The 16,179-nt window shown below is 41.5% G+C and overlaps 1 long non-coding RNA gene across 1 annotated transcript in view; it reads left to right on the top strand.

Annotated features, from left to right (window-relative positions):
- LOC140633953 (uncharacterized) overlaps nucleotides 1–15,939 on the top strand; it is a 132,121-nt gene extending 116,182 nt beyond the window's left edge. Inside the window, exon 3 of the long non-coding RNA XR_012031548.1 lies at nucleotides 15,703–15,939. This is a non-coding gene — a long non-coding RNA (uncharacterized lncRNA). The remainder of the gene's footprint in view (nucleotides 1–15,702) is intronic.
- Nucleotides 15,940–16,179: the final 240 nt, after the last annotated feature.

Here is a 16,179-nt window from a genome sequence, read left to right as displayed (position 1 = left end):
GGAGAGATTAAATGTAGCTGAGAGAGAGAGGTTGAGAGAAGGAGAACTTTAGGAGGTGGGACCGAGATGAGATGCAGAGCATAGGCAAGTGTGTGTGCGTTTGTGTATGTGTGTGTTTATGAACATTTGCCGTGTTTGGAGTGTTAGGCTTCTACTCATCCCTCCTGTGCTGAAGGAGGTCCTCACTGAGTACGGTCTTGGAGGAGGCAGTGCCATTGCCTCAGTTTCCATAGCAGAAGACAATGCTTTCCCTCTTCCTTCCCGCTGGCAGCCAGCACACTGGCTTGTGACTTGGGCTTAATCATTTAGACCCCTCACCAGCATATGAATCTTGAGAGAGGGACACACAGATGGGTGGTTCATTGAGACTCTTTCATGGCAGTAATGGATTCATACTGTCAGAAACTCTTGTGCTTCCCTTTTTTGGTCCCCAGGGGCTGCCTTAATTAGAAGCTACCTTTTGTGGGACGCCTGGATGGCTTAGCGGTTGAGTGTCTGCCTTCAGCTCCGGGAGTCATCCTGGGGTCCTGCGATTGAGTCCCACATGAGGCTCCCTGAGTGGAGCCTGCTTCTCCCTCTGCCTGTGTCTCTGCCTCTCTCTCTGTGTCTGTCATGAATAGATAAATAAGTAAATCTTTTTTTTTTTTTTTAAAGAAGCTACCTCTTGCTTCTGTGAGACCCCAATCTCCTGCCAGTATATTTGTTTTGTCTCTCTGTTTATTTGTCTTTTGTTGCTGTTGTTGGTTGTTTCTATCATCTGCACCCTAACTATTTCCTAAGAGAAGAGTCAGTGAGGTTTTGGAACTGGAAAGAGAGTCTAGATGATGAAGGAGTGGATTGGGAAGCCAGAAAAAGTTAGTGCTAAGTTCTAACTCCTTCTCATCCTGGTTAACCTCTGCCATGTGAAGATGAACAGATTAATCATGCTCACAAAAAAAGCTTGACAGTGTTTTCTAAATTCAGTCCTTGATATACCTACCACCTTCCCAAAATTTGCTATGTCCATATGGCACCTTATGTATAAATGCATTGTTACGTGCTACCACATATTTTCTTTAAATCAATTAAATTTTTGTTTAAATACATTGATTCAAAAATCATGATTCCAAGTGAAAAAGCAAAATAACTTTAATTAAAAACAGATACAATAAAACCAAAATAATTTCATTAAATTCTAGATGGATATTAATGCATGACAAAGGGTCTCATCTAGAACTCCCTCTCTGTTTAAAAGAGAGATTAGCAAGTATTGTTAAAGACATGTTAGTACCAACTGAGATTCTCTTCTTGACTTAATCAGAAGCACCGGCATAAAAAAACAAAAAAGAAGTGACTTTCTCATTCTCTGATTTAATGTTATTTTTAAGGTTGTGTCAGTTTACCCTTAAATCACCCCATATATCATCAGTGGTGTGTATTTCTTGCTGGGGAAAAGCAGGCTGGGTTGAAGCAATAGTGGTAAGTGCATGGAAAATGCCAAAGGGAAGCACCAAAATATTTGTAATATTTGTAATGATTGGAAAGGAGATCCTTCAGGGAGAAGGTAGACCATGAGCTCCATAAGATAGAGGGGAGAAAAGAGGTCATTTCTGGTAGGAAAATGTATATGAATGAAAGTTAATACCATGGTTATGGGAGACTGCTAGACCAGCCTGGTTAGAGGACAAAGTTTGTGTTGGACACAAGTTCACAAAAAGTTGGTATCCATTCTTTTCTCTTACTGTACCTGCCCCACTCCACCTTTGTGGGCAGGAGCTTTGACTTTGCTACCTCGTCTTGTGGCTTGTGTCTTTAGCTTGTCCTTGCTCTGGCCCGTACAATGGCCGGTTATGAATGCTCACATGGTGGCCACTGCTTCACAGTGACTTGGTTGGGGACTCCCAGTGGGCCTCTGGGGCCTGCTGGGCAGTCCACTAGCTTCCATGCCAGTGCTGAGCTGGCTTCACCAACGGTCAGCACAGCAAGTCCCCCATTGCTGCATGCTTTTTGCCATCTCCATGTCTAACACATAGTATTACTTAATAATTACTGAATAATGAAAGCAACTTACTTTTAAAGAGTATAAATAAACTGACTTTAAAAAGACATTTTGTATCATTATCATAAATGCAAAACCAGTGTCGGTTGCTATAAACATGAGATGCCACTTTAAAATAAATGCATAATTGTTAAACAGCACTTCCCAAGTACCACGTAAAATCCCTGGTAATACATTAATTCCCAACTCAGGAAAACATCAGGTTGGAGAATGAAGCAGACCCATTTTTGCTGAAAAGGGGAGAATCTTAAAACCTCAGATCTGGAAAAGGTCTTAGTAAGGATATAGGCAGTGTTTTGCAATCGATCGTTTTTCCTCATTTTGATAGACACCATTTTGTCATCCCCCTACCCTTCATTTTCTTAGCTCAAGATGGTACACAAAGCAGCAAAAAGCAAGGTTGCTATGGCTAAACCCTTTCATGGATTCTCCCTTGCTTTTCTGGGGAAGCCAAATCTCCCCAGAGACTGGAGTCCTCTCCCTAATCCGTTCCTCCCTCTGCCCCATGCTCACTCCAAGCTTGCCTCTTCCACAGAGAAGCAGCAAAAGTGTCCTCCGCCGCTGGCATCAGCAGCCAGGGGGATGCAGAAGCATGTCAAAGGCCAAGCTGTGGGGTGGGCTGTGGAAAGCCTGCACTCTTTTGTGACACTAGTGCACCCCAACATTGGCTAGCACCCCAGGCCTTCATCAAGCATGGACTGCTATGACTGCAAGGCCTGCAAATAATACCCCCATGAGCTGCCAGCTCCCTTTCAGAAGCACATCCGCCAGGGTCTCTGTTCTCCGATGCCAGAGAAGCACCAGGGAGATTTGAAAGAGCAGGCTATTGCCTTTCTCTGCCTGTGCATTCATGCCTTGCTCCATCTTACCCTCCCTGTGGTTTCCCTGACACTCTTTTCCCGAATATCATTTCTTTCTCTTTCTTTGGCTACACAAAAGCTCAACACGAGTTTATTTTGTGAGCTTGACCTTTTGCTTCCCCCGCTTGGCTGGCTCAAACGCCACTTGCAAAAAATGTAAATCTCAGCTCTGCTGAGTGCAGTGTAGTGCTTTGCTCTGTAGTATTGTCCAATTCTGCACTGAGGGCTCAGAGCAGCATCAGGCCTGAGAGGATATACTGGATGGGCTAATACTCATTGCCGGGGCAAAGACTTAAGAGACAGCCCTAGCCTGGTCCAGTGGAAAGTAAGACTCCAATTCTGGTCCTGCCACTTTCTGTGAGATCACTCCTAACTTGGGTTTGTCTCCATTATAAAGATAAGAGATGATCTCTCTTGCCAAGCTTACTGGATTATGGGGAGGACCGAATGGGAACTGGATATGAGATACTTGTGGACCTGAAATGCTGTAAAAGTGAGGACATTCTTTTTGTTAGCCTCCTGTAAGCCCTTCCCCAGGGGTCAAGTGGTTTCCTGAGGAAAAATGTTTTGCAAATTGACTGAATTCTACTTTCTCCCCAGACCTCCAATGCCAGTAAATGATTTTGTGGAGGTGGGAGGTAGAGGAATGTTTATGCAAATTGCATCCTGATTAGATGAAAAAAAAGAATAATAATTGTTGACTGCTTTTTGAGGGTTCATTTTTATCTGAGGGTTTGTTTGCACATTAGATGCACACAATGTGATTTACATCATTGGCCTCACCCTGTCTTATTTGCCTTAATGTAATTGTCTGTTCAGATCCACTGATGGTGAAAATTGCATTTGTCCTTATCAGTGGAGATATTCTAAAAATGAGAAGTTCAAAGAAGGCAGAGGCTTTAATATAGGAAAAGTGTGTTTATTTTCTTAGCTCCTTTGAAATAGTCTTTTTCCCTAAAATGGGATAATCTCTTTGCAGAACACTAAAATGGATGGCTCTCAGGAACCCCTAATTAGGGAAGTTGCTAAAAAAGTGGCCTGATTTGGGGGCACCTGGGTGGCTCAGTTGGTTAAATGTTGGCCTTCGGCTCAGGTCAGGACCCTGAGCCTGAGCCCTACAGGAGCCTGCTTCTCCCTCTCCTTCGGTCTTTCTCCCTGCTTGTACTCTTTCCCTCTCAAATAAATAAATAAAATCTTTTTTTTAAGTGGCCTGATTCAGAGCATCTCTGACAGTTCAACAGTGTTCTTGGGTAACGTTGAAAGATTTGAGGATTTTCTGAGAAGATCATAATGTATGCCTTGCCTTGAATGCAAAGGTAATTCCAAATGCTTCCTTCACTGGAATGCTTGTGCTAGGTAGCATCCCTAAGTTGGGGGGATACATAGGAAGGCTGGTGATTGGATGTGGAGAAGGGAAGGGCAGTTTTCACAATGTGGGATACATTCTCTTTGTTCAGTATTGAAAGTATAAAGCTCTTAGCATTTCTTTTCTTAGTACAAAATATTTGGTTACATGCTCTCTTCCAACATTATTGATCTTCATTACACCAAGGAACCGTAGCTTCACGTGGAGTTTTAGACTACCGAGTAAATGTAGATTTGCCAGACTATATAAAATAAAACAATAGCTAACATTCATCATGTGCCCATGTGCTGCTATGCTAAGGGCTCAACATGAACCGTCTAACTTAATCCCCACAAGAGCCCTCAGAGAGAAGTTCCATTGTCATTCTCCTTGTGGTTTGCAGTAGAGAAGTTCCTTTGCCCCACATGACACAGCCAGTAACTGGGGAGCTGGGATTTGAATCCAGGTGTGTGGCCTCTGTAGCAGTGGTCTCACCCATGATGTCAGGAGTTCCCAGGTACAGGATGTGGATCAGGCTTCCCCAGGAAAGCTTTTGAAATAAAATGAAATGATTATGAAGTGTCACTGGAGGGGTTCCCAGGGATGTGTGCTCTAAGACGGTCATGCTCAACTTGGAGAGGAACCATGCTCCAAGCCAGTCAGGTTGGTATTGCTGCTTTCCTGGCTTGCAGAGTAACTCAGGGGCACTTGTTATAAACATAGGTGCCCACTTTGAAACTCCTGAATTAAAATCCCAGCAAAAGCAACTGGGAAACTTATTTTAAGAAAATTCTTGTACCGAGTACTTATCCAAGGACCTTGCATTGAAAAGTGCTCAGTAGGAATGTACTGAAAGAGTCAGACAGACTCACACGGCAGGCCATTTTTGTGATTTGTTGTCAAGAGTGTTCTGGACGAAGTCCTGGTCTTGTTCTGTTCTCACCAGATAGGCAGCCTCTGACAAGTCAGGTCCTCTCTCCAGACCTCAATTTTCCAAGCTATAAAAATGGAGAGTGGCCAAGATGATGTTTCCAGACTCTCCCATCTTTGAATACTATTAAGATTCACTAACCCCACTTTTATAAGAAACATCCAAACACAAGGCTATAGGCTTTGGTTTAAATTTCCCAAAATTTTAGGGTAAAATACATTAATTTTCTATGAAAGAGTGAATCTTTATGGATGGGAATGATTTTCTTGTGAACTCCAAATACTCATATGAGAAGTTGTCAAGTCCAGGTGTAACTTCTGGGTAAACACTAGAGATGTTACCTAACCAATTCCTCCTGTGTGACTAAAAGATACAGTTCTTCTCCACCTGGGAGAGACTGGGGCTGGGTGGGGGGGGATGGACCAGGTGAGTGATGAACATGCGTTCACCATCTTCAGTTTCCCAACTCCTACACTCATGGCTTCACCTGCTCCAGACACAGATGTAGGTGGTGCTCAGTAGGGTGGGCAGATTAGGGGGTATTGCTCTCCTCTGGGCAAGAAGGTCTCATAGGTAATTAATGGGGATGTTTTCTCAACTTCTCCAATGTGGATGTGCATTTCCTTGAATAGGATATAAATGCCGTATGAGATGAGAGCTTGTCCATCTCTTGTTGAGCCTGGAACAGTGCTGGCACACAGTGGGCACTAGTAATTATCTGTTGAATGAGTAAATAAGTCTGGCTCTCATTCTCTGACCATGACTTCTCTAGAAGTTTAAAGAGGTGTATGGTGTGTGTGTGTGTGATTGGAAAATAATTTTTATTATCACTGTCTGTGGTGACTGTTGCCCCCTTCTTTTTAAGAATGGTGTTGAATGGCTATGAAAGCAGGTTTCCTGGTATACAAACTGGAAGAGGTACCAACTGATGGTACCACTGCCCTTAAGAATTCACATCTTTGATAGTGGGGAAAAATGAATAGGAAAACTTCATTCCCCCAGAACCTCCTATCTAAGGCTGCCACCCCTGATGATGGCTTATCCACAAGGGCTGATAGAGTCACAAAACAATTGGTTGGCTTAGGGGAAAAGACAGCCAAAGCTGGCAGAACTTTGTATCAACAGATTAGACAACTCTGAGATGTGCTCTCTACAAGAAAACTCTCTCAAGATGGGCTTTTTCCTGGGATGTGATAAAGGCCTTGTGAGGTGACAGGTACCCATTGTGCCAGAAGCTATAAACTGGGACTAATAGATGAGCTTTTTTAGCCTGCATAGTGTTTTAATTATCAATGCATTTGAAAATCAAAAGATTTCCAATAAAACTTAGATTTGTAGTTTCTCTTGAACCCAGATCCATATTCTTGCATGGCAAACAATTAGTTGGAGCAAGTAGCTGCTACTTAGCTTCTTGTTGATGTGCAGACTGTTGCCTTTTGCACAGCAGAGAACTAGTATTCTGTACATGTGACAGGCATTGTTGGCACCTGGGCCACTTCCTCTGAGCCTGTTCCATTCCCACACACCCCAGCCAGACAGCTTTGGACTGCTCTTACCTATCCTTTTATCCCTTGGGTCTTTCTTTGTCCACTTGAGCATTCTCAGCATAACCACAGGGTGGCCAGAAATGTCATATAGCTGCCCCTGGGAGCAGCTCTCAAAAAATATTGGACAGTAGTTAGTAGATAAATACCCTGAGTCTGAGGCATAATCTAAATGATCCCTGAGGTCCTCAGCAAGATTGAACCCCAATGGGACCTGCTTGTAAACACTCTGCATTGGTGCCCTTCCCTTCCCTTCCCTTCCCTTCCCTTCCCTTCCCTTCCCTTTCCTCCTGGTTTTCATGAGATCACCTCCCAAATAAGTGACTTGTACTAAACAATCAACTTAGGATTTGTTTCTGGGGGATCCTAATTGGAGAAAATATGCTTGAATTTATCCCAAAAAGAAAATGAAAGGAGGACTCTGTAGCTGACCTTGAGCTGCCTGGTGTTTCCTATTTCAGTGTCCTCTAAGATCACATCTCTGGTGATGCTGAAGAAATCAGGTGACAAACCATTTCTCCCAGTGCAGAAGTGGCCTGGGCATCACTCAGCAGCATGGAGCTCGTCTTTAGGGTTATCGTGTTGTGAAATGGATCCTCCCATACCTAGGACTATAAGGATATCATCATATCTGGATGGTGTCCCTTGACTATTCTTCACGTATCCATGACACATATAAATGACAACTGCTGGAATTGGTCTGTCGCTTCTTCCAACTTTGCCTATTCTGGTGCAAGAGCCCACCTCTTCATTCTGAGGAGCCATTTCTCATCTGGCCTCATTCTCTGAGGTGTGGGAGTGGGATTTGAAATGAACTAAAGTTACATCAAAAGGGTTCTTAGGGGATCCCTGGGTGGCGCAGCGGTTTAGCGCCTGCCTTTGGCCTGGGGCGCAATCCTGGAGACCCGGGATCGAATCCCACGTCGGGCTCCCGGTGCATGGAGCCTGCTTCTCCCTCTGCCTGTGTCTCTGCCTCTCTCTCTCTCTCACTGTGTGCCTATCATAAATAAATCAAAATTAAAAAAAAAATTAAAAAAAAAAGGGTTCTTAACTATGGCATGGTTGACAATTCAGATTCTTCAGTGGGGTCTGCCACAGTGCACATCTCAGCTGCACCTGTTACCAGCTGTAAGGTGGGATTAGTCTTGATCACCTTTTTGGGCCCCAATTTCTTCATCTCTTCCATGGGATTATGAGAATTTAAATGATATAATAATCAGAAAGCACTTAGCATAGTTCTGGGCTCATGAAAGTGCTCAACAAATAACTATTAATATTTAAGTTATTAAGGATCTAGTTGGCTGAAGAAGAGTGACATGAATACAGACACAAAGTCTGAGCTATAGTCTCTGAGTTGCGTGCTGGGTGCTACTAGAGAACTCAAACTTTTTCTTTTTTTCCGTTCTATCTCTCTACCCTCCTCCTGTGTGTGTGTGTGTGTGTGTAATCACAACCCATTGAAGCTTCCTGAAGCTTCTCTAAGGAAGCTCCCTGCCAGGAACTTATGTGTGGCCAGCCAGGAATTGGGACATCAAATAATATTTAATTTTACTTCTCCCTAAATATTACTGAATTCCATACCCACTAACTTTTCTCTCTGACTTGCTCTTTTTGCAGCAGTTCATGCAGAAAAAGAAATCTCTTAGATGCAAGTAAAAGAACCTCATTAAAAAAAAAAGTTTTCAGCTAAATGCAAGAGACTGGGTGATTTTTGTTTTTTGTTTTTGTCATGTATGTTATTTAGCATAATGATTATCCTACATGTCTGTTTTTTTATTTTGGGGACTGCTTTTTCCATTCCCCTTGGGAGAGAATTTTTAGCTCCATGGAGCATGAATTTTTTCACTTATCTAGTAATTATTAGGTATAAAAATACCCTTTGGTAAGAGATTGCACCTTTAATGGTTTCTTCAATGAACAATTTCTGTAAATATTTCAGGGAAAAGTAATGCTCCAGTTTCTGGGTCCTTTGTAGCCCTCCTCTGACAGCAACTGCTGAGTCCTTGTGGATCTGTTGAGCTGAATCAGATTCCAGTCCTGAACACCTCTCTTCTTTGGGGTTCCATTTTTTGTTGTTGTTTAAATGGCATTTCTACATGACCCTGGAGCCAGACTCTGACATTTATATTGAATGTGTGACCATGAACAAGTTCCTTCTCTCTGGCTCATTTTCCTGTTTTGTAAAATGGAGATCATATCAGGAGCTACTTTATAAGGCTATGGTGAGGATTAAAATAATTAATTATGTGCAATGTAATGTAGTGTGCTCAGTTAAGTACCCAACACATAGTGAGTACTTTATATGTCAGCTTATCATCACCATCATCACTCAGTTCAAGTAGTTTCTTTACTTTCAATACACATGGGTTACTAATGGGATGATCCTAAATATAATTCTTCTGTGTGGCAGGCAGTGCCTGAGTTAGCTTGCTTCCCTATTAAAGGGGTACAATAGAATCTCTTCCATAAAGTTGTTGTGACGATTGGATGCACTAATGAGTGTAGGGTGACTAACACAGGGCCTCACATAGAGTAGGTATTTGAGAAATGCTAACTACAAGTCCTTTGAGAGCTCTTGCTTTCACCTTAGTTCTTTAAGGAGATAAAATATACAAGGCAAAAATGCAAAAAATTGATTCCTTTAGTCCTTAAAGTTACTAGTGCCTTCTATGTATCAGGCACCTTCTAGCCTTGAGTGAAGGTTAAGTATTGAATGTGACTGTCAAGCGATATCCCATCTATTCTCATGTGACGTAACTCACAACAGGCAAACAAATATTTACATCATGTGGTAATAAGTGCTATGAAAAGAACATAAGGCAGTGTAGGGGTATGGAGAGTAAAGGAGGTCAGGAGGGAGAAGGAAGGAGAGGGAATGTTAAAATAGATAGGGTGACCTGGGAAAGTATCTCTGTTGGGATGACATTTGAGCAGGGACCAGAGGGAAGTGAAGAAATAATGGAAGGCTGGGCTGCTGTAGGCAGAACCTTCTAAGCAGAAGGAATGCAAAGGCCCTGAGGCAGGCAAGATTTTCTTGGGGGCTATAATATTCCTTCTTTTCTCCCCATTATTTTCTTTTTTTCCCCCATTATTTTCTTTCTAGCCTTGGAGCTAAATAAAGGTTCACAGAGGAACTTCAAGAACAGATGGACTTTAGGGAATCCAGGATTCAAATACTTAAGAACATTTAATATCTTTAACAAACTCCCTGCATTACTTCCTGCTCAAGACTTCTAGAGTCAAGCTCCCTGTCTAGTTCTGAGTAGTCAATTGCAGTCTCTAAACTGTTGATATGGCATATCAGCTAATTAAATTACTGTACAATGCTGGTTACAAGGCTAAAGTCAGTGGAGTGATTTGTTATTATCCTCTTGAAGAACAATCCGTGGGCAAAATATTACTAGATTTGATTTTTCTAAAAAGCTGGAAGTGAGGTTATTTAATTAAGATTGTGTCAAAGTACGGCTCTATTTTTCCCTTTGGCCTTTTTAAAAGTTCATTTCAAATATAAAATGATTCCTTTGGAAAGATATAAAAATTATTTGTTTCCATTATTGCTAAAGAACAACTTTTATTTAATCAATCTATCATCAACCCACATTGTAAACTTGCTATAAGGGCTCTTTTATGCAGGAAGAGTCTAATCAAATATAATCCATACTAGCCAAGGTATAGCCAAACCTCATTATATGCCAAGAATCCCAAGGAGGGATCATAACCCAGGTAGGGACTTTGAGTATAGTTCCTCATTCATCTCATTCATCATTCATTCACTGCATATTAGTTGAGATCCTAATTTGTGCAAGATACTGTGCTAGGTATTAGGGGCATTGTTAAAGAAAAGACAGGTTATAGTGTCTCCTACTGAAAGCCCTTGAACAGAGGAAAACTACCAGTAAAAGAGAAATGACTTGGTGGCACCAAATTTCATTTGTTACTTCCTAGAAATAGCCCTTCCTCCCCACTTGCCCAAGCCTAATCTGTCTTTAAACTCTTGTTCAGGTTAGGTCTCTTCTGTAAGGCTTTCCCTGAATATTCCATTCTTTATTTGGAATTCTTTTTTGCACTTACCACCTGAGTTTTCTCTGAACAGTTTGTACCACATAATTTTGCATTTAATCAAAAGCATATTGTAGTTTGTGTACTGTCTTATTTCTGAATTAGACTGCAACTTTTTTTGAGGGCTGAGAGCATATCTTCTATATATTGTCTCAAAATATCCACCCACCTGTATGTTTTGCATAAAGCAGGGACTCATTTGACTGACAATGAACAAACTGAATAATAATGTTCCTCAAATTATCTGATTTGATGAGAAGAGTGAGCTTAGATCCACCATGCAACCATTCATTCATCCATCCATCCACTTATCCATTCTCATCTATCTACTATCCAGCTAGGCAGCCAGCATCTACTCAACATACATCCATCTACCTACCATTCATCTACTCAAACATCACTCATCAATTCATTCACTCATCCAGTAATGTTTATTAAAAGTTAGTTCAGGGATTCCTGGGTGGCTCAGCGGTTTAGCGCCTGCCTTCAGCTCGGGGCGTGATCCTGGGATCGAGTCCCACATCGGGCTCCCTGCATGGAGCCTGCTTCTCCCTCTGCCTGTGTCTCTGCCATTCTCTCTCTGTGTGTCTCTCATGAATAAATAAATGAAATCTTTAAAAAATAATAAAAAAATAAAAGTTCAAATACGGCAAGATCTTTAGTTTTAAAAGCCTTTTATCTTATGAGTGTTATTAATTGCTATATCAAAAATGTTAAGAGAGAGAACCAACACAGAAATATCAAAAATGATAACAAGTGCACATGATTGGCTTTAATAGTATTTGCTATTTCTTCCCACCCCGATATTCTTGTGTTCTTAGAAGGCAGAGGAAGTCATCTTATGAACATGTAGGTAACAGAAATAGTGCCACAGTTTGGACTGAGGATTACTAGTCTTTATTTTCTAATGGTTTAGTAGTCAATGGACATCTATAATTTAAGCCACTTAACTTGCTTTCAAATGTTTTTTTTAGAAGCAATTTACGCTAATATAATTGTTATATTAAAAATGGCACTAACTTAAGCTTTCTAAGAATATAAATATATAGCTCATAACTGTTCTGTTATCATTAGTCACACACAAGAGAACATGGCACAAAGTAGGTATTTTGTCTCTTGGAAACAAAAACAGCTTGGAAGAACAAAAGATTGCACACCAATTTCCCTGGGGGAAAATGCCAACCAAATGGAGTGTGTTCTATAAAACATTAGTGACAAAAGAAAGGTGGGAAAGAGGACAGAGATTAAGGAGGAGGAGAGGGGAGAGAAAGGGGAGAAGGGAGTGAAGGAAAAGATTTTCTGAATGGCTGAGGAAACCAAAGGAAAAGAAAGGCCCAGAGGAGAGTGTATCGTGATTTCATGAAGGAAGCACTGAGCTGCTGGCTGGAAGGGAAAACCCCACGGAGCCAGGGCTGCTCATTCTGGCTGGCCTGCCTTTTCCCTGTCACCATTCAATTCACACCTGGGCCAATTGGGCAGTGGGCTGTCTTTCAGTACTTTCCCCAGAAAACCACCTAATCCTCTTTCCCCCTCTCTGAGTTCCTTTTCTCTCAGCCAAGCAATCCTCTGTTGGCTCACAGAATACAAGATCCACAGCATCCAAGCACAATTAATTGACTTAATGCCCTCCTTCACTGCCAAGCAGGTCTGCATAACAAAAGAGCCATAAAAAAAAAAAAAAGCAAAGTGGCTACCAAGTACAGAGAAAATGGGATCATTGGCATCTACTGGTGGAAGCTCTTGGCCTGGACTCTGTCAACAATCATTCCAGACCTTCCCTCTAGGATAAAACATGAAAATAGTCTTGTGTTATTTAGGAAGAGAATTTGATTCATATATTTCTTGGGATGAAAAAGAAGATATTGCTGGTATAAAACTGCAAGCGAAAAGGAAAGAAAAAAGTTCTGTTTATTCTTGAAGGGTCTGATTACGAGCCTTCACAATGTTTGAGGAAATATTTCAAGAGACACTGATAATTTGCTGAGAAGAGTATGACATGGACTTGAGGGGCATTTGTGCAGCTTTTCTGAAACAGAAAAGAAATAAAAGGAGACAATGGTTTGTTATTCTAAGAAGTAACAACGCAAAAGGAGTCAGTATCTTGAAAAAAAAAGGAGGATATTTTGGCTTTTTGCCTTGTTGTTGTGCAATTATTTAAAAATATTTCAAATGATTGCTTTGCTGAATTTCTTTTTCCTATAAGAGCTTGAGAAAAACATGTATAAGTAATACTTCTGTCTCTTGCTTTCCAATTTATATTTATTTTGCTAAATATAACTGTGTTTAGAGAAAAACCCAGGATTCTCTTTGAAGTTGCACCAGAAGCTTGAAGCCTCTGCAATGGCATTGAGGGGAAAGGAAATAGCTTTGGTGATGGTCATGACCCAAACAATGTCGATCTTCTCTCTTCCCATTGGCATTTCACTTTTTTCCCCCCAGAAAACAGTTTGCTTGGGTGAAGCTATCAAACTATTTCTTCCTTGTTCTTGTGTGAATATCAGTTAGTTCTTCCAATATTCCCTTTTTTCTGAGCCAAATGAATAGGAAATTATAAAAAGTAGATTCAAATAGCAACAGCTCTGGGACCGAGACTGGAATCCCAGCTCTGATTTGCTGCACAACCTTGGATAAGATAGTTGAACTGTCTGTGGCACAGTTTCCTCATCTAAAGAACAGGGATAATAATCTGTATACTTCATAGGGCTTGTTGAATGTTCAAAAAAAGCCTGGGCAGCCTGGGTGGCTCAGCGGTTTAGTGCCGCCTTCAGCCCAGGGTGTGATCCTGGAGACCTGGGATAGACTCCCACGTTGAGCTCCCTGCATGGAGCCTGCTTGTGTCTCTGCCTCTCTCTCTGTCTCTCATGAATAAATAAATAAAATCTTAAAAAAAAAAGCCTCACAAAGGTACCTTTTTGTAGTGAACACCTGACAAACACTAACAATTATTGACTCCCAAATAGCAGTCCTCCACCCCAGAAGCAATGCCTCTTCCAGGATGCAGATTTTGTACTAAAACTCTGTAAATTCCCTATTCCAAAGTTGTTTTTATATTTTCTCTATAATTCACATCACAATTTTTTTGCAGCCATTGCTTCAGTGCGAGTCAATTTATTTTGATAATCTTATTTGATGTAATTCTTCTCAGTAGTCCCTGACAAAATCAAATTAAAAAAAAAAAGTTTCAACATTTATAGATGCCTTATGTTGGATTTACTTGCATTCGTTATTTAGATCATTCTCTCTAGCTTGGCATTTGGCACCTTTTGCTTAACTATTTTTCATCCCAGGAGACTGACATCTTTGCATCGTTCTATGGTGCTTTGAATCTTGTTTTTCACACGGATGCCTACCCCGAGTCAGCAATGAGATATTGATTCTTTTCTTGTCATTTAACATTCTCATGGAGATCCTGGCAGACCAATTTACAAATGATTGCAAAAATGCTTTGGCAAATTGAGAGTGTTTTTGACTGAGAAAGAAAAACACAGTCTATGAAAATTTTGCACCTTTCAATTGGGCTCACTTAATGCACACAGGCTCTCCCCTAATGAGCGTTTTCAATCACTGCTAAAAATCTTCCATTCTGTGATTCATAGAGCTCCCTCATTCAGGCAGGATGTCTCATCCCTGCACTTTGTGGGATGGAGTTGATCCTTTCATGCCCAGGAGGCCTTTCCTCCAGGCCTGCTCCTCTAGTAGGGGTTAGTTTTTGCCTAAGCAGGCCAACTTGCTCTGAAAGCACCACCATGGGGTTAATTTGCAGGTCCTCAACCCACCAGGCAGACACCACTTTTCTGACCCTTCTGTCAGGCCCTGCAATTCATGGTCCTCCCTAGGGCAGAAGCCACGAGCTACAGAGCAAAGCTGCAGTCAGATTGTATATTTCAGGGTTATTTATTAGTCCTTGGCTTGGAAGTCTAGCCAGGAGGTTTTCACTCGGGGTCTGTTTGCCTTACGCAGTCTGTCTCCAAAGTGCAATTTAGACATATAAAGACGTCAGGGTAATTTTCCATCCTCTGGTGACAGTGTTATTATGGAGAAGGAAGGATGAGGGCTGCTTGCTGTGCTAATGACTGCTTCTCATTTCATCCAGGAGCCCCAGGAAGTAAACTATTCACCACGGCCAGGTTCCCCCAAGAGCCTCACCTGGAGTTCCTCTCCCCGGGGAGGTGATGTTAATGGCATTCTTTGCAAATTCCTCTTCACCCCCTGTCTCCTTATAGGATTGGAAAACTGCTATGTCTCGACACCCCAGGGGCTTTTAGGATTTCCTGGGCCTGTTTTTGCTTGTTTATTGTGCTGTCTCACCTGGAGGTTACGTCAACAATCAGTATGGTGAGAATTAGAGGCAAAGGCAATGCAGAAATCAGGTCCTGAAAGTCCATGCCTCCTTCCGAAAGTTCTCTTGTGCTCTTTCTAGGCTCTAGTCAATAGTCCTCTTCATGTCCTCCAGCATGCCTTGATTCTACCCTTTACAGAGCTCCAAGAAAGCTCCTAGCTTGAATTGTTCCCCCTTTCTCCTCTTCATCTTCTTAATGCCTGCCCATCCTCTGTGAGTCACTCATCAGAGAACGCTCTGTGCCTTCATCCCAGATTAGGTGACGGCCCTCCTGGAAGCTCTTAGAATTTCTGGTTTGTTTTTTTTGGTGCCTTTCCACATTTCCATTTAATATTTGTGTGAGAATGTCTTTGGCCTTATGCCCCAGACAAGCCTACAGGTTCCTGAGATCAAGGACAGCCTGGCTTAGCTCACTAGCATTCCAGCACCAAGGACAGTTCCTAACCCTAGGCGTCACTTTCCTTGTTAATCTTTATTGCAAAAACGACTATAAGGGACTAGCCTTGGGGTGTTCAGGTGGGTTTGAGTCAGAGGTAGGGCACATAATGTGTATTCATTCACCTGAAAATGGTCTTTTCTCTTTCAGGTACCCCGGGGAAAAGGATGGAAAAGTGCCACTCTATGGTGGGCTATATGGATGTAATAAGAGAAAAGAAAAGCAAATAAATAAATAAATAAAATAAAAATAAGAGAAAAGGCACACCATCCAGTCATGGTTTACTCATCTTGATGTGATAGCCATTAGGAGCAAACTCAAATCTTAATGGATGTCATTTCCAGTAGCCCCCTGGACTGAACAGCAAGTCATCATCATTTTCAAAGTTGATATGTGTGTGCATGCAGAACTATATGTAGAAGACAAAAATTTTAAATATCAGATGAAGTAAGCACTGAAGCACTGAAAAAAAAATCATGTTTTTCCATGGACTAATAGTGCCTGAAATAGAGCACAGATCAAAGCATCTTAATTTTTTTCATTCTCTTTTAGATGATAAAAATCCCTTTATTCTCCATATCTACCTCTTCAATAGCTCAAACACCCAGCTGTCCCAGGAATTTGGCA

This window comes from Canis lupus, chromosome 5, assembly GCF_048164855.1.
Source record: "Canis lupus baileyi chromosome 5, mCanLup2.hap1, whole genome shotgun sequence".
NCBI lineage: Eukaryota > Metazoa > Chordata > Mammalia > Carnivora > Canidae > Canis > Canis lupus.
Note: the sequence above shows the minus strand (reverse complement) of the source record. Positions and strands in the feature narration are given on the sequence as shown.